The 19,523-nt window shown below is 49.0% G+C and overlaps 1 non-coding gene across 1 annotated transcript; it reads right to left on the reverse strand.

Annotated features, from left to right (window-relative positions):
• Positions 1-18,022: 18,022 nt before the first annotated feature.
• TRNAK-CUU lies at positions 18,023-18,095 on the reverse strand. The gene has a single exon. It is a non-coding gene; the product is annotated as a tRNA-Lys (tRNA).
• Positions 18,096-19,523: the final 1,428 nt, after the last annotated feature.

Genomic DNA, 19,523 nt, shown 5'->3' on the forward strand with positions numbered 1-19,523 from the left:
GCGGGGGCGGGGGCCGGGGCGGGCGAGGCGGCCGGGGCAGGCGCGGCGGCGGCGGGGCCCTCCATGGCAGGAGAAGGAGGCTGGGAGGAGGAGCAGTTGGCTCCCGCGCTAGCGACTGTGGGTCGGGGGGGCGATTTTTCTCTCGACCCCTACTCCTACGGATTGCAAACTGGTTTGAGGGTTGGACCTCTAAATTTTTTTACGGGTTTAAGGGTTTAGAGGTTCTAGTCTACGGCGTTTTTTCCGCGAAAACTGTAAAAAAGCAGTTATTTTTAGGGTTTGAGGATTTGAGGGCTCTACTAGTAATGCTCTAACGATTTTGTTTGCGGTATAGGAGGAGTTGCCGAGTAGTGAGCTGCACCTGGTTTTCAGTTGGCTGTAAACCGGATCGATGGGTGGAAATGTTTCACACCTTGATTGGCAACTTATGAAATTTCATGCCATTTTTTGCGAGCTGAATATAGCTCAGATGTGTCGCAGTGTAGGTTTATTGTGATGGAACCGGTCCATCAAGGTTCAAGTCATAGATTTGACGCTGCTGCTTGCACTTTCCTGAATCCGGTGATACTTATTCAGTGGGACAAGACATTCCCATTGACTACGAGACGACTGCGGTTACTTCGTTAATCTCAAAATATTATGCCGGCTTGATATCTCTGAGGTGCTCATTGAGATAGAATGTGTGTAAGCTCGTCCATAGGGGTGAGCTTATAATGACGTGGATAGCTTGGTTTAGGCTGATTTTAGGGAGTCCCGTGTCTTGGTTGGGTTGGCGAGGTGGCGATGTTCCCCAGTTTAGGAATAATGGCCTCCATGTCTTATCCCCATTCCGTAGATGCACTCAGTGCCGCTGGAGGACCTGTATAGGTGTGTGTCTGATAAATCTTTCTCGTTTTAGTTGGCTTTGGTCTCTGGTGTTATCTAGACTTGATCGTTGTTCGTGGCCTTTGGAACATCTATATGCTCTTTTTGGGTCTTATTTTTCGGGGTGATGATTTGCTATGCAAATAGCGGTAGTTTTTTTTTTGCGGGGAACAAATAGCGGTAGTTGGTGTCTTCTGATCTACATCGAAGCCTTTCCGACCACTGCTTCTAACTCTTGGATTTAAATAAAGTTCAATCCATTGAGGCTAATGCTTAGAGGTGGCATTGGCCTTCGCTAACGGAGCATTACGGATGGATGCAAGAGGAATAAGATTTTCATACCACTAACGGTTTAAATGTAAACAAAAAATAAAATATAAGCGTAATATTTTTTGCGAGGAGTATAACGGTATGTGAGGAGTCCTGGACTAGGGGGTGTCCGGATAGCCGAACTATCATCATCGGCCGGACTCCAAGACTATGAAGATACAAGATTGAAGACATCGTCCCGTGTCCGGATGGGACTTTCCTTGGCGTGGAAGGCAAGCTTGGCGATACGGATATGTAGATCTCCTACCATTGTAACCGACTCTGTGTAACCCTAACCCTCTCTGGTGTCTATATAAATCGGATGGCTTTAGTCCGTAGGAGGAACAACAATCATACCATAGGCTAGCTTCTAGGATTTAGCCTCCTTGATCTCGTGGTAGATCTACTCTTGTAACACACATCATCAATATTAATCAAGCAGGACGTAGTGTTTTACCTCCATCAAGAGGGCCCGAACCTGGGTAAAACATCGTGTCCCTTGTCTCCTGTTACCATCCGCCTAGACGCACAGTTCGGGACCCCCTACCCGAGATCCGCCGGTTTTGACACCGACATTGGTGCTTTCATTGAGAGTTCCTCTATGCCGTCGCAATCAGGAAGGATGCCTTTTCCCGTCTTTAAAGACGGCGCCGTCATCAAGGGAGCTTTGGCCGTCGGCCAAACTATCCGGCTAGGTGGTTTTCTTATGACCGCTTGTTCGGCCACCGCTCCGACGATGACCTCTCAGGTCATCAAAAGCGATCTTCACGTTATCTCGGAATTCACTGAGCAGCTAGATCCGATTGAGCTCTCCTCCGTAAACGAGCTCTTGGATCGCATCGCCGCCCTGGGAGTCGCTACAGACTACGATCAGATTGGTCTTAAAACTGATCTGAGAGAAATTAACTCTCCCCAGGCTACCCACCATGTTGTTGTGGTAGAGGAACAATGCGGTGACTCTTCTTCTATGTTAAAAACCAGCTATGTCCGGATTCCCGATCCCTCCATGCCGGATTCCCACGGAGGGACAGCCGTCAATCAAATACTGAACCTAAAGTCAGGCATCGGACCAGATTTGTTGGAAGGCATCCAACAAACCAAGCTTCCAAATCCGGAAATTTCTTGGCCTTTGAGCCTCAGATCGGGCGGGGTTCCAAAATTAATTCCACCCGCCCACCCAAACATAAGCGATCTATCTCAAATATGGCAAGAGCCCGATGAAACCGTTTGGGAGAGAAGGCACTGCCCCTCTATCGCCTCCTCCGGCGCACCGAACATTTCGAATGGACGGATGCTGCCACGGCCGGACTCGAAGAAATTAAAGCCGTATTGGCAACAAATCCGGTCCTAGCCGCGCCCAACCTGGGCGAACCGATGTTGTTATATATCGCAGCTACACAGCAAGTTGTCAGCGCGGTACTCGTCGTCGAACGAGAAACAGAAGGGCACAAATTCCCTCTTCAAAAACCAGTGTACTACGTATCCATTGTCTTAACTCCATGCAAGTCCCGGTACCCACACTATCAAAAGATAGCGTATGCGGTGTTCATGGCATCCCGGAAGCTGCGACACTACTTTCAAGAGTGTTCCATAACGGTGGCCTCCGAAGTACCTCTCAACGACATTATAAACAATCGCGATGTGACGGGCAGGATTGCAAAATGGGCCATTGAGCTCTTAGCATTTGATATAACCTACAAACCACGGCGAGCTATCAAGTCACAAGTTCTGGCTGACTTCATCGCCGAATGGACCGAAGCCGAACTCCCTAAAGAGTACGGCGCATACTCCAATTGGATCATGCATTTCGACGGCTCCAAAATGTTGGCTGGCTTGGGGGTTGGCGTCGTCTTGACGTCCCCAACCGGAGACACAGTCCAATACGTGCTTCAAATAATGTACACGGACTCCAACAATGCAGCCGAATACGAGGCCCTTCTACATGGCCTCCGGATGGCAATATCTATGGGTATTCAACGCCTAGAGGTGCGCGGGGATTCAAACCTCGCAATATCCCAAGTAAATGGAGACTTTGACGCCAAGGATCCGAAAATGGCAGCCTACCGTAACGCCGTCCTAAAAATGTCAGCCCGGTTCGAAGGACTCAAATTTCACCATGTAGCCCGGGATAATAACCAGGCAGCAGACATGTTGGCACACATCGGCGCAAAACGCGACGCCGTACCTCCAAACATCTTCCTGGAACGGCTCTTTAAGCCATCCATATTATGGGAAGAGGAGTCCGGAAATAACAATCCGGAACCAACTGCATCACCTAACGCAGAACATTCTGACACAATCGGTGGCTTAGCCAACGAAATAACAGATTCAGCCCACGAAATACTGGCAGTAATTGCCCCGTGGACGGAACCATTCCTAGCCTACTTAATCAGGCAGGAACTTCCCGAAGACCAAAATGAGGCCCACTGCATAGTTTGGCGATCTAAAGCCTACAAGGTCCATGAGGGAGAACTTTATAAGAAAAGCACAACCGGAGTCCTTCAAAGGTGTATCTCCGAAGAGGAAGGGCGAAATATCCTGGCTGAAATTCACGCCGGACTCGGCGGGCACCACGCCGCCGCCCGGGCCCTTGTAGGCAAGGCCTTCCGTACAGGATTTTATTGGCCGACCGCCCGGGCAGATGCTCAGGACTTAGTCCAACGATGCGTTGGTTTCCAGCTCTTTGCTAATCAGAGCCACATGCCACCCACCGCCCTCAAAACTATACCCATTACTTGGCCGTTCGCGGTCCGGGGGCTTGACATGGTTGGACCCCTTAAAGGGGGAACCCACAAGCACAAATACTTATTGGTCATGGTGGACAAATTCACCAAATGGATAGAGGCCAAGCCGGTTAAAATGGCAGAATCCGGACCTGTGATAGACTTCATATCCGGGGTAGTACACCGTTTTGACGTCCCCCACAGCATCATCACTAATAATGGCACGAATTTCATGGCCGACGAGGTTAAACTCTGGTGCAAAAACATGGGCATCAAGCTCGACTACACTTCAGTCTACCACTCTCAAACTAATGGTCAAGTGGAAAGAGCAAATGGTCTAATCATGAGCGGCATCAAACCCAGATTAGTGCGGTCCCTCACAGAATCTAACACGCACTGGGTAAAGAAGCTCGACTTTGTACTCTGGGGGCTGCGGACCACGCCAAACCGCACAACCGGATTCACACCATTTTTTATGGTATACGGCGCTGAGGCAGTTTTGCCCTGCGACATAATTCATGACTCACCTCGCGTGCGCATGTACGAGGAAAGAGAAGCCGAGTTGGATCGGCAGGACAGTTTGGACGCTTTAGAGGAGGAGCGCGACGTGGCAAAATCACGTTCCGCATTCTATCAACAGCAGGCTCGACGATATCAAAGCAGAGAAGTACGGGCCAAAACTTACAATGTTGGCGAGCTAGTTCTACGCCTGCCGGACAAGAAAAAGGACAAACTTAAGCCCAAATGGGAAGGTCCCTTCATCATCGGCCAAGTCCTTACCGGCGGTGCATACCGTCTACGCAACGCATATGACAACCGACTCAAGCCAAACCTATGGAACGCAGCCCGTCTCCGAAGATTTTACGCCTAGCGCCGGACTCAGGGTTCGTCTCCTTCCTCCGTCCACCTTTCATGTTTTTTCGCTGTCTTTGTTTTCCCTCCTTTTTCCTCCCTCTTTCAGTACAAACCTCTTGAGGGCTAATCTGCGCTTTGTTCACACTCACTCGTTGTGCTACTCGCACTCGTTATACCTGGGGGCTTCTTTAACAGAAGCTTATTTATATGGGCTTCATGCCCACCACATGTGTCACACTTCCGCATGTACCTTTTGATCACCATTATATGCATCGATATGACTTAAGTTTTGGCCAAGCCGGATTGGCTGGCTCCTGTGCTTACCCCTACGTTCCCGATTGTTCGGCTAGGAGGTAAAGGGAACACCTCTGCGATTGTTATTGCGGGTCAGCCGGATGTGTACCTCAGACTGGGTGAAGCCGAAGGCTAGCGTTCTTAAGGGAATATTCGGTCGGTGACCTAAAAGATGATTTATTACGTACTTATTTATCTGCCCCCAGATGCTTTTTCTGCTATTTTCGCAGTCCGGACATGCACTTTAGGGCATGCCTCTCAGGGAAAGGAACCCTTAACGGAACTATTCTCCCTGGAAAATGTTTCTTACTAACCATGTAATATAACATAGCTAGTTGGGCACTTGTCTGATAAAGCAATTATGACCCCTACGCCTTGTCTCCATGCATGCCCTGGTTCTTTTATAACCGTAAGGGTATTCGGACACACTCCGGACCGTTGGGTCCCGAGGTTGAAGCGAAAAGGTCCACAAAGGCAAACGATCTACAATCCGGCTAGAAGGCATTTTACATGTCATTTTAAAATTACATCGTCAAACAGACTGATTGTACTCCTCTTCAATCCCATCTAACAGGCTGTCTAATTTACAATCCTGTTGGGAATATTTCGCGGCCAACTCTACTTGGCCGTACATCAGGCTCACAGGGATCTCCTTCCCATCGGAACCCACAGGTCCGACCTCGGCCATGTGGTTTGGGTCAGCCTTCGGGTACCGCGTCTTCACCATGGCCCAGGCCTCCCTGGCGCCTTGACGGCAGGCCGATATCTTCCACAGACGGAGACGCCGCCGTACTCCCTGAAGCTTCTCAGCAAGCCCTCCAAGACCCTCGGGTAGGGAGACGGAAGGTCATAAGGCCTGCACGACGCCGCTCATCGCCTGCCGAACACGTTCGTGCAGTTGCAGCAGCTCGGGAAGAGGGTCTCCCGTGGAACCAGGCATCTCCTCCGTCGGACGACCCGTGAGCACACCTACAGACACATTTCTGTCAATCGACTTCCTCGCCGAACTCTTCTTTTCAAAAGAGTTTGCTCAAGCACTTACTATAAATACCGCGACGAAGCCGTCGATTCTCCTTTACGGAGTTAGACAGCTGGACCTGAACATCTTTTAGTTCTTTGCCCAGCTGGGTGTTGGCATCTTGGAGTTTGTTCCTCTCCTGCTGCACCCTCATAAGCACCCTCTCACCGGCCTTCAACTGGCGCAGCAGCTGTTGCTTGTCCGGATCTAGTCCGGCATCCTCTGCAATATTATTGTCAGACTATACACACACGCCGCACTTCATAAACTACTTCTTTCAAAATATGAATTACCAGAGGGGGTCTCCGTGGCTCCCCCGGCAGCGGCTAGTGCGGCCTCGAGTTGGGCCTTGCATTCTTGAAGCTCCTGAGACAGGTGGGCATTCTTCTCAGTAAGATCCTGCATAACAAATGATCCTTAAATCAGTTAGTTTAACTATTTTAAGTCTCGGGGGCTACTGGCATATATAACTATTAAAATTCCTTACCCGTATGTCCTTTACATACTGCTCCATGGCTCTGGTTAAACCATCTTGAGCAGCACGAAGGTGCGCGACTCCCGCATTAAAGGCATTTAACGCCTCAGGGGAGAAACACGCGTCACGAAGAACTGTCCGACGGCGCTTGTGATTCATGGCGCTCTCCACCTCAGACCTGGTGGCGGACAACCTGTCGGCATCCTCCGTTGGAGGAGCATCCGGCTCGCGCCTTGCGCTCGCCTCCCCCTCCGGACTAGGCGTTGGAGCCTGGCTGGCGGAGGCTTGGTGGGCACCCTCTCCGGACTCAGTCCGGCAAGCGCTCTTTCTCCTGGAAGAATCATGAGCATTAATATGCCTCCCAGGAGTCTTTCCCTTAAAAGACAATGGTGCACCATACCTTTGCGGCGACGTTTTGATTCGCGCCGCACTCCTCTTCCGCTTGCTAGGCCGCACTGACCTCGTTTGGTCAGTCTCCGCGGGCTCGGCTTCCTGCCGTAAAGGCACCTCCTGCCAAGCACCATTGGTGCACGGTGGTCAGAAATAAGCATTAAAAAGTAACGGTGTCAGGACTTCGGTCGTACTCACCTGGGAAGCCGGACACAAACCAGGGTAGTCAGCCGTAATGGCGACTAAAGCATTATCTATGCTGAGCTGGTGGAACACCCCGTCAATCAAATCCATCTTTATGTTCGGATCCTCTTCGGAGGCCAGATCAAGGGATCTTCCCGGATCCTCAGGTTGTGGAGTTGGGCTTTCTATGCCCGCCACATCCCGGCGTATTTCCTGCATCGAAATCATAAAGTAAGACACTTACCTTTGAAAGCACGGATCAGATATATAAGCGTCCGCTTACCCAGCTCCGAGGGTTATTCATGGAGAATCCATTCAATGGATTAGTGCGAAGGAAGTCCTCCTTCTCCCCCTTGTACAAGCCGGACAGGATCTTCACCAGATCGGCGGCCGATCCCGGCCCCGTGCGGCCATGACGGGTGGCGTCATTCTCCCCATTAAAATCCCACATGGGGTGGCCCCTATATTGGAGCGGCTGCACCCCTCGCATAATGCATGTGGCCATGACTCCAATCATGGTTAATCCAGAATGGGCTAGTAGCCGTATCCGGCCCATCAGGTAGTGGACGCTCCTATAATCTTCCCGTTGAGGGATCCGTGGGCGCCAACTCAGGCGTTTCTTCAGAGGAGCGTTGCTAAACTCCGGGAGGCCGATCCGAACTGGATCCGGCAGCGGGGCGTCTTCCATATAGTACCACTCTGAAGGCCAGTCTTCGGAGGCCTTCTTCGGGGTTCCGGATAGATATCCGGTCCCGGCGATGCGCCATATTTCGGCTCCGCCCACTTGATATATCGACCCCTCGTGAAAATGGGGTACGAGGCAAAACAGCCTCTTCCACAGCGCAAAATGAGGCTCGATGCCCAAGAACAGCTCGCAAAGAGCTACAAAGCCCGCGATGTGCAAAATGGAGGCATGCGTGAGGTGGTGAAGTTGGAGTCCATAGAACTCCAGGAGCCCCCGGAGAAACGGATGTATAGGAAATCCGAGTCCCCTTATTAAGTAGGGGACGAAGCATACCCACTCTCCTTTGGAGGGATTGGGGACGCTCTCCGCCTGCTTCCCACACTTGTAGGTGGCCAGTCCGGCTCGAACCGGAACCATAAAGGCCGGGGGAAGGTATCCCTCTGTTTGGAGCGTCACTAACTCGCTATGCGGGACTGAGCATCTCCTCCAATCTCCTGGCTAAGGACTGGGAGCACGAGAAGAGGAGCCGCGTCGACTGTCCATGTTGGAATGGATTTTTTGTCAGAGGCGCCTCGATGAGTACTTGCAGAAGGAGGATGGTGTGATTTGGATCTAGGATCCTCGCCTCTCTTATAGGCAGCTTATTCACGCAGCTAGGGGGTAAAACGTAAGAGTACCCTGGCTTTTCACATTCGTACGACATGTGGAAGAAGGCCATTATTGGACGTAGAAGCCAAGGAGCGCAGCATTTATGAAGCAACCGGACACTATCCGGCGAACACATGAAACATGAAGGAGAACCCGCCTTGCAAACGCCGAAGACAACATACGCGCCGGACTCATTGTCATTGAAGCCTGGTTCGGGGGCTACTGAGGGAGTCCTGGACTAGGAGGTGTCCGGATAGCCGAACTATCATCATCGGCCGGACTCCAAGACTATGAAGATACAAGATTGAAGACTTCGTCCCGTGTCCGGATGGGACTTTCCTTGGCGTGGAAGGCAAGCTTGGCGATACGGATATGTAGATCTCCTACCATTGTAACCGACTCTGTGTAACCCTAGCCCTCTCCGGTGTCTATAAAAACCGGATGGCTTTAGTCCGTAGGACGAACAACAATCATACCATAGGCTAGCTTCTAGGGTTTAGCCTCCTTGATCTCGTGGTAGATCTACTCTTGTAACACACATCATCAATATTAATCAAGCAGGACGTAGGGTTCTACCTCCATCAAGAGGGCCCGAACCTGGGTAAAACATCGTGTCCCTTGTCTCCTGTTACCATCCGCCTAGACGCACAGTTCGGGACCCCCTACCTGAGATCCGCCGGTTTTGACACCGACAGTATGTTTGTAAGGTCTTGTGATACTAAATATATGGCATATGCCTTTACACAAGAAAAGATGTCGGTAGTTTTTAGTCAGTGGGCCCACTTGTAAGGAGGGGCAATTTGGTCTTCAAATTTTCTTCGGGACGGTCACAGCCCGGGCCCCTCTGAAACCTAATTTAGATGTCAAGCAAATCATAGCGGTAGGAAGCTGGTATCTGTGGTGGATTCGTCTGCAGTTCACACATGATGGATCGCCACCTCCTACTTCTAAATGGCCGATGTCGGTACTACTGTACTAGCTATTGCAAACAATTTTTACCAGGCTAATGAGAAGAAGAGGGGTAATATTGAAGAAAGATGGAGGACGCCGGACCCCGAGTTTATCAAGTTAAATGTTGATGCCACTTTTTATATTGATGAAGGTGTGGGTGCTACGACAACTACAATTAGGGATGAGAAGGTCTCGTTCCTAGCGGCGCAATGTAAATTTACACGCTATGCAGCTAATATAATGTGGTCATCATCGAGGCCCTTGTGACGGGAGATGGGCTGGCATTTGCGAACTCACTTAGCTTCCCTAGGATTGAAGCGGAGTGTGATTCCTCGATTGTGATAGAATCATGTGATGGCCAAGCAAGATGGTGGGATGAAGCAGCAGCAATTTTTGCCGAATCTGTGGATATTTCTTCGTTGATAGGGAAGTTGTAACCAAGTTGTGCATGTGCTATCGAATTACATTTATTGTAATAAGATTTCTCTTAGCTGGACGGACGTGCCTCCGAGCTGTCTGGCTTCTAAACTTGTGAACGATGTAATACCCTTATTAAATCAGTAAAGCATGATGGCGTTTCCTTAAAAACAAACACCAAACCAAGAGGGCAAAACTGAGGAAACCTGATGTGTAAGGGTAATCTCTGGGTATCTGCCTTCCATGCCTACGGGTTCCAATATACAACCACAACTCACTGCGCTGCAACAAGATAGTTAGTCCATGTTCTCGAGATGCTCGGTGGTGGCTTTGCGGGGAAGACTCCTGGTTGGCGCGATGTGTCAGCAGGTCAATGCATAGTACTCGTTCATCGAGGCCACCTTCAGCAGATAGAGCATGGCTATTGCTTTCTCTAACCTTAATCAGATAGCATGGTTTCCCTAACCTGCGGGTGGGTTGACACGCCAAACCAGTTTAACTATGAGCAAGCAGCAAACTGGGTCGCCGTGCAGTCGACGGAGATGGACGTTGGATGTGCGATGAGAGGTCGCACACGCTGACTTGCACACCACTGGAATCACAGGAACTGATTTCTGTGATGAACTACTTTCCAATAAGGGAGCAGGTACAGTTACCTCATCAAGTTCTACTTTCCTCCCACTCACTTCTTTCGAGAGAAACTCCTTCTCTAGAAAGGATCCATTCTTAGCAACAAAGATTTTGCCTTCGAATTTGTGATAGAAGGTGTACCCAACAGTTTCCTTTGGGTATTTTATGAAGACGCACTTCTCCGGTTTGGGTTCGAGCTTATCAGGTTGAAACTTTTTCACATAAGCATCGCAACCCAAAACTTTAAGAAATGACAACTTTGGTTTCTTGCCAAACCACAGTTCATAAGGCGTCGTCTCAACGGATTTTGATGGTGCCCTATTTAAACGTGAATGCAGCTATCTCTAATGCATAACCCCAAAATGATATTGGTAACTCGGTAAGAGACATCATTGATCGCACAATATCCAATAAAGTGCGGTTACGACGTTCGGACACACCATAACACTATAGTGTTCCAGGTGGTGTGAACTGTGAAACTATTCCACATTGCTTTTATATAAAGGCCAAACTCGTAACTCAAATATTCTTCTCCACGATCAGATCGTAGAAACCTTATTTTCTTGTTACAATGATTCTTCACTTCACTCTGAATTTCTTTGAACATTTCAAATGTTTCAGACTTGTGTTTCATTAAGTAGATATACTCATATCTGCTCAAATCATGAGTGAAGGTCAGAAAATAACGATACTCGCCACGAGCATCAATACTCATTGGATCGCATACATCGATATGTATTATTTCCAATAAATCAGTAGCTCGTTCCATTGTTTTGGAGAACGGAGTTTTAGTCATCTCGCCCAAAAGGCACGGTTCGCAAGCATCAAATGATTCATAACCAAGTGATTCCAAAAATCCATCTTTATGGAGTTTCTTCATGCGCTTTACACCGATATAACCCAAACGGCAGTGCCACAAATAAGTTGCACTATCATTATTAAATTTGCATCTTTTGGCATCAATATTATGAATATGTGTATCACTACGATTGAGATCCAACAAACTATTTTCATTGGGTGTATGACCATCGAAGGTTTTATTCATGTAAACAGAACAACAATTATTCTTTGACTTTAAATGAATAACCGTATCGCAATGAACATGATCAAATCATATTCATGTTCAACGCAAACGCCAAATAACATTTATTTAGGTTTAACACTAATCCCGAAAGTGTAGAGAGTGTGCGATGATGATCATATCAATCTTGGAACTACTTCCAACACTCATCGCCACTTCACCCTCAACTAGTCTCTGATTATTCTGTAACTCCTGTTTTGAGTTACTAATTTTTAGCAACCGAACAAGTATCAAATACTTAGGGGCTACTATAAACACTAGTAAGGTACACATCAATAACCTGTATATCAAATATACCCTTGTTCACTTTGTCATCCTTCTTATCCACCAAATATTCAGGGCATTTCCGCTTCCAGTGACCATTTTCTTTGTAGTGTAAGCACTCAGTTTCAGGCTTTGGTCCAGCTTTGGGATTCTTCGCGGGAGTGACAACTTGCTTGCCATTCTACTTGAAGTTCCCTTTTCTTTCCCTTTGCCCTTTTCTTGAAACTAGTGGTCTTGTCAATCATCAACACTTGATGCTCTTTCTTGATTTCTACCTTCGTCGATTTTAGCATCACGAAGAGCTCGGGAATCGTTTTCGTCATCCCTTGCATTATAGTTCATCACGAAGTTCCAGTAACTTGGTGATGGTGATTAGTGAACTCTGCCAATCACTATCCTATCTAGAAGATTAACTCCCACTTGATTCAAGCGATTGTAGTACTCAGAAAATCTAAGTACTTGCTCACTAGTTGAGCAATTATCCTCCATCTTTTAGGCGAAGTATTTGTCAAAGGTCTCATACCTCTTGACACGGGCATGAGTCTGAAATACCAATTTCATCTCTTGAAACATCTTATATGTTCCATGACGTTTCAAAAACGTTTTTGTAGTCCCGGTTCTAAGCCATAAAACATGGTGCGCAAAACTATCAAGTAGTCATCATATTGAGCTAGCCAAATGTTCATAACGTCTGCATCTGCTCCTGCAATAGGTCTGTCACCTAGCGGTGCATCAAGGACATAATTCTTCTGTGCAGCAACGAGGATAATCCTCAGATCACGGATCGAATCCGCATCATTGCTACTAACATCTTTCAACATAGTTTTCTCTAGGAACACATATAAAAACATTGGGAAGCAAAAAACGCGAGCTATTGATCTACAACATAATTTGCAAAATACTACCAGGACTAAGTTCATGATAAATTAAAGTTCAATTAATCATATTACTTAAGAACTCCCACTTAGACAAACATCTCTCTAGTCATCTAAGTAATCACGTGATTCAAATCAACTAAACCATGTCCGATCATCACGTGAGATGGAGTAGTTTTCAATGGTGAACATCACTATGTTGATCATATCTACTATATGATTCACGTTTGACCTTTCGGTCTCCGTTTCCGAGGCCATATCTGTATATGCTAGGCTCGTCAAGTTTAACCTGAGTATTCCGCGTGTGCAACTGTTTTGCACCCATTGTATTTGAACGTAGAGCCTATCACACCCGATCATCACGTGGTGTCTCAGCACGAAGAACTTTCACAATGGTGCATACTCAGGGAGAACACTTCTTGATAATTAGTGAGAGATCATCTTAAAATGCTACCGTCAAACAAAACAGAATAAGATGTATAACAGATAAACATCATATGCAATCAAAATATGTGACATGATATGGCCATGATCATTTTGCGCATTTGATCTCCATCTCCAAAGTACTGTCATGATCTCTATCGTCACCGGCACGACACCATGATCTTCATCATCTTGATCTATATCAATGTGTCGTCACATGGTCGTCTCGCCAACTATTACTCTTGCAACTATTGCTATCGCATAGCAATAAAGTAAAGCAATTATTTGGCACTTGCATCTTATGCAACAAAGAGACAACCATAGGGCTTCTGCCAGTTGCCGATAACTTTAATAAAACATGATCATCTCATACAACAACTTACATCTCATCACGTCTTGACCATATCACATCACAACATGCCCTGCAAAAACAAGTTAGACGTCCTCTACTTTGTTGTTGCAAATTTTACGTGGCTGCTACGAGCTGAGCAAGAACCATTCTTACCTACGCATCAAAACCACAACGATAGTTCGTCAAGTTAGTGTTGTTTTAACCTTCTCAAGGACCGGGCGTAGCCACACTCGGTTCAACTAAAGTTGGAGAAACTGACACCCGCCAGCCACCTGTGTGCAAAGCACGTCGGTAGAACCAGTCTCGCGTAAGCGTACGCGTAATGTCGGTCCGGGCCGCTTCATCCAACAATACCGCCGAACCAAATTATGACATGCTGGTAAGCAGTATGACTTGTATAGCCCACAACTCACTTGTGTTCTACTCATGCATATAACATCAACGCATAAAACCTAGGCTCGGATGCCACTGTAGGAGAATGTAGTAATTTCAAAAAAAAAATCCTACGCACACGCAAGATCATGGTGATGCATATCAACGAGAGGGGAGAGTGTTTTCCACGTACCCCCGTAGACCGAAAGCGGAAGCGTTATGACAACGCGGTTGATGTAGTCGTACGTCTTCACGGGCCGACCGATCAAGCACCAAAACTACGGCACCTCCGAGTTCTAGCACACGTTCAGCTTGATGACGTCCCTCGAACTCCGATCCAGCCGAGTGTCGAGGGAGAGTTCCGTCAGCACGATGGCGTGGTGACGATCTTGATGTTCTACCGTCGCAGGGCTTCGCCTAAGCACCGCTACAATATTATCGAGGTGGACTATGGTGGAGGGGGGCACCGCACACGGCTAAGAGATCAAGAGATCAATTGTTGTCGTGCCTAGAGGTGCCCCCCTGCCCCTGTATATAAATGAGCAAGGGGGGAGGGGCGGCCGGCCTAGGAGGGGGCGCGCCAAGGGGAGTCCTACTCCCACCGGGAGTAGGACTCCCTCCTTCCTTGTTGGAGTAGGAGAAGGGGAAAGAGGGGAAGAGGAAGAAGGAAAAGGGGGTCGCGCCCCTTGTCCAATTCGGACCAGAGGGGGGGGGGGGCGCAGGCCTCCTTCCTTTTGCCCTCTCTCCTCTATTCCGTATGGCCCAATAAGGCCCATATACTCCCCGGCGAATTCCCGTAACTCTCCGGTACTCCGAAAAATACCCGAATCACTCGGAACCTTTCCGAAGTCCGAATATAGTCGTCCAATATATCGATCTTTACGTCCCGACCATTTCGAGACTCCTCGTCATGTACCCGATCTCATCCGGGACTCCGAACTCCTTCGGTACATCAAAACTCATAAACTCATAATATAACTGGCATCGAAACCTTAAGCGTGCGGACCCTATGGGTTCGAGAACAATGTAGACATGACCGAGACATGTCTCCGGTCAATAACCAATAACGGAACTTGGATGCTCATATTGGCTCCCACATATTCTACGAAGATCTTTATCGGTCAAACCGCATAACAACATACGTTGTTCCCTTTGTCATCGGTATGTTACTTGCCCGAGATTTAATCGTCGGTATCTTAATACCTAGTTCAATCTCGTTACCGGCAAGTCTCTTTACTTGTTACATAATACATCATCCCGCAACTAACTCATTCGTTGCAATGCTTGCAAGGCTTATAGTGATGTGCATTACCGAGTGGGCCCAGAGATACCTCTCCGACAATCGGAGTGACAAATCCTAATCTCGAAATACGCCAACCCAACATGTACCTTCGGAGAGACCTGTAGAGCTCCTTTATAATCACCCAGTTATGTTGTGACGTTTGGTAGCACACAAAGTGTTCCTCCGGTAAACGGGAGTTGCATAATCTCATAGTCATAGGAACATGTATAAGTCATGAAGAAAGCAGTAGCAACATACTAAACAATCAAGTGCTAAGGCTAACGGAATGGGTCAAGTCAATCACATCATTCTCCTAATGATGTGATCCCGTTAATCAAATAACAACTCATCTCTATGGTTAGGAAACTTAACCATCTTTGATTAATGAGCTAGTCAAGTAGAGGCATACTAGTGACATTATGTTTGTCAATGTATTCACACATGTATTATGTTTCCGGTTAATACAATTCTAGCATGAAGAATAAACATTTATCATGAAATAAGGAAATAAATAATAACTTTATTATTGCCTCTAGGGCATATTTCCTTCAGAGCGCCATGACCAACGTAGGGGGCGCCGTAGGGGGCACCGTAGGGAGCGCCGTAGAAGGCACCATAGGCGGCGGGGTCGTACGCATACGGCGGTGGCGGCGCGTAGGGCGCCATCGCGCCGTAGTTGGGACGCAGAGCCGGTGAGCTGGGAGGAGCCGAGGAAGTCGCCCCGGAAAACAAGGCCCCTATCGATCTTCCTCCTTGGAGAAGATTGGACAGGAACGGCGGGGCGAAGACGGACGGCGGGGCGAAGACGGACGCGCCCGACCCGATCGGATCGGTGAGCGACGCAGGGGCCTTGTAGGGATCGGCGAGCAAGGTGGTAACGGCAGACATAGTCGCTGTGCCGGTGAGAGCAGCGAGGGTGGCCGCGCCGGAGAGGGCAGCGGCGGCGGCCTCGGAGGAAGCAGCGGAAGACGGCATGGCTAGGTCAGGATCGCTAGATCGCATCTGATACCATGATAGACAAAGGGTTTTGGGGTTATAAGCTTCGACACCCGAGAGGGTCGGCCACGATAACATATATAACAAGGGGTACCTCATCGCGTACAGATACAATGTACAGGGGTTACAATACGTACAAGTCTACAAGTCTAACAAAAAATAAACACCAAACCAAGAGGGCAAAACTGAGGAAACCTGATGTGTAAGGGTAATCTCTCGGTATCGGCCTTCCATGCTTACGGGTTCCAATATACAACCACAACTCACTGCGCTGCAACAAGATAGTTAGTCCATGTTCTCGAGATGCTCGGTGGTGGCTTTGCGGGGAAGACTCCTGGTTGGCGCGATGTGTCAGCAGGTCAATGCTTAGTACTCGTTCATCGAGGCCACCTTCAGCAGATAGAGCATGGCTATTGCTTTCTCTAACCTTAATCAGATGGGAATCGTTTGGCAACGGCGCACCGGCCGAAGCTTCGGCCGGTCGCGGCCACGCGCAAACGCGCCAGCGACTCGCCTAGCGACACGTAGGATTGGAGGGCCCGCCCATGTGCGTCTTCTTCCTCCTGCCTTTTCTCTTCTTCCTCTCAGCCATCTCTCTCTTCTCTCTCCCCGTTGCCATGGTCAACCCATCGCCCACGCCGGAGGCCTCCCAGGGCCGCCGCCGTCATGAGAATCAGCCGATCTGGCCGCCCTCAACCAGATCCGCGCGGATCCGCATGCATCGGAGCTCTGCCTACCTCGCCGGACCCGGCCACGCTGGAGCCGCAACCAGCCATGGCAGACTACAGCCCGCGGCGAAATTTTGCTGGAACCGGTTGTAACAAATTCACTCGCCGGTGGTAGCAAAAATCTACTACGGTTGCAGCAAAACGGCGTCATCGTCATCGCGGGGTCGCAGCTGAGATAAGAAGTTTGAATCTTTTTTCAATGCGGTTGTAACTTTTGTAACTGTCGGTTGCAACTTTTCGTTTTTCGTCCATGGCTTCAATTCCACGGTTGAAACTTTTTTTATAGTCGGATGAAGCTTTTTTCGTCGCTAGATGAAGCTTTTTCTGTCAACGGTTGTAACTTTTCTTGGTCATCCATGGCTCCAGTCGTATACTGGTTGAAGCTTTTTCCGTAGCCGGTTGAAGTTTTTTCTATCACTAGTTGTAGCCTTTTTGGTCGTTGGTTGTAGCACTGGGCATCTTCCCCGGTGCTCGATTTTTTGTTTGCAAGATGCACACCGGGGATGAGCGGCGGCGAGCATGCCGGCGAGCTTCAGTCGTTGCAACCGGAGCTACAACGGTCTCAACAAAAGCTTCAACCGCGGGGTGGGGCTGTTGCACGGGGCAAAGCAACAACGGCGAGCGGCTAGCAGTTACAATGTTGCTGCAGCAGCGACGGCGAGCGGCTACGGCGACCGGCGGCGAGCACGGAGACGAGGACGACCGGGGGCGGGGGGGGAGGGGAGGGGAGAGGGGAGGGGATGCGCAACGCTTGGAGCGGCGGGGGCGGTAGGAGGCGCGACGCCGTGGTGCGAGGTAGAAGACGATAGGGCGAGCTTGTTCAGCCGGATCCAACGGCCCACTCGCTCAGATCCAACGGCCGCGGTGCGACCGGCCTAACAGTTGGGCCGGCGCACCGGCGCAGATCGTTGCCCTAATCAGATAGCATGGTTTCCCTAACCTGCGGATGGGTTGACACGCCAAACCAGTTTAACTATGAGCAAGCAGCAAACTGGGTCGCCCTGCAGTGGTCGGAGATGGACATCGGATGTGCGATGAGAGGTCGCACAAGCTGACCTGCACACCGGCTCTCGTACAACGCAGTGGCCTGTCACAACTCACAACTGATCCTCAGGCACCCCTCAAAAGAAAAAGAAAAAACTGATCCTCAGGCATGCTGTATCATGGCATGCACTAACAGTGGCGTGGAGGAAGGAAAAAAACAGGTCGCCCACCGTGGGGCTCGAACCCACGACCACAAGGTTAAGAGCCTTGCGCTCTACCAACTGAGCTAGACGGGCTGTGCTGTTTTTGATTTCATATTTTCATTTGTGAATCATTTTCATGCACACAAGGCTCATTTCTAATTTGGAAACGGGTACGGAGAAGGAAACATCCGTATCTGTTAGTACACAAGTATGTGCACCAATTATGCGGAGTTTAAGCATCCTAATCTGTTTTTTCCGGCGTGTACGCCATGGAGTCGAAGACTTCTAAGAGCCGAATCCATCAGTCTATCACTCATCCTTTACGTTTTGATTAAACTTTTGTTAGCAGATCCGTCAAAACTTAACCCTAAAAAAACACAATGTTTTGCACACAAGTTCATTTCAAACACAAGTTTAAACTACTTTATTGCATAATTAAACAACATTAGCATATTAACATCATCCATAACTTAATTAAACAATCCACTACCTGCTAACACTACACAGACTGACAGACATAAAGCTAGCTAAAGCATCAAGATAATAAACTAAAAGAGGAGTTGTACTCCTCGTCGGAGGAGGAGATGCGGATCACCCTCCACCAGAGCGGCCGTCCTCCTAGTCGTTGGTGGTGAGCCGACGCTATGACAACGAGTTGTCCTTCTCCTTGCAATCGACAAGCTCCTTGTACATCTCGTCAAGCTCGGCCTCGAGGTGGGCGATTTTGCGGCGCTCTCGATCGTGCGCATTCTCCATGAACTCAAAGAAGGTAGAACATGCAATTCTTGGCGAGGAGCGCGGCCCTGAAGGCAGCTCCTCATTGGCGCGCTTGGTCGAGCTATACTCCTCCTCCCTTTGGCCTGGGAGGCGCACTCGCGATTGCGGCGTTGGAGAGGATTCTTAGCTTCGCCCGTCTCTCGAAGAAGCAAAGCTCGGCGACGTCGACGCAGGCGCACGCGACCTCCTCCATGATGGCGAGCATGCAAGGCACACTTGTGCTGCCACATCTGGGTTATGGATCGTCGCCCACTTGCCTCACGACCGGAGCCTCACGTCGCGGTACTTCGGCAGCAGTGACAGCTGTGGCATGATCGGTAGTGTGGGTGCTCGGTGAAGGAGGCGACAAGACGAGACAATAGCGGGAGCTCAAGGGCGAAGGCGGTGAGCCGCATAGGGAGGCAATGGCGCGGGCCTCGGGAGGCGATAGTGGCCGAGCGTCGACGACAAAAATGGATGAGTGGCGCTGTGGGTTATGGTTGGGGGTGGTTATAGTCAGAGCCAGACCGATCGGTTAGCGCGACGGTCGCCAGGCCATGAATGCGGGAGGGAGCTATCTCCACCTTTTTTTTTCTATTGAGAAGTGCTCTTCTTAGAGAAAAATGAGTGAGAGGGGAAGTTTTGTGTAGTGAAAAGTTACTTTTTGAGGGACTAAAGAAAATGAGAGATCTCACAGATGGGTGTTAATTCTTTAAAAAAACGTTTTTTCGATAAAGTTTTAAAAAATAAAAAATCCATGTCTCA

This window comes from Triticum dicoccoides, chromosome 3B (assembly GCF_002162155.2).
Source record: "Triticum dicoccoides isolate Atlit2015 ecotype Zavitan chromosome 3B, WEW_v2.0, whole genome shotgun sequence".
NCBI lineage: Eukaryota > Viridiplantae > Streptophyta > Magnoliopsida > Poales > Poaceae > Triticum > Triticum dicoccoides.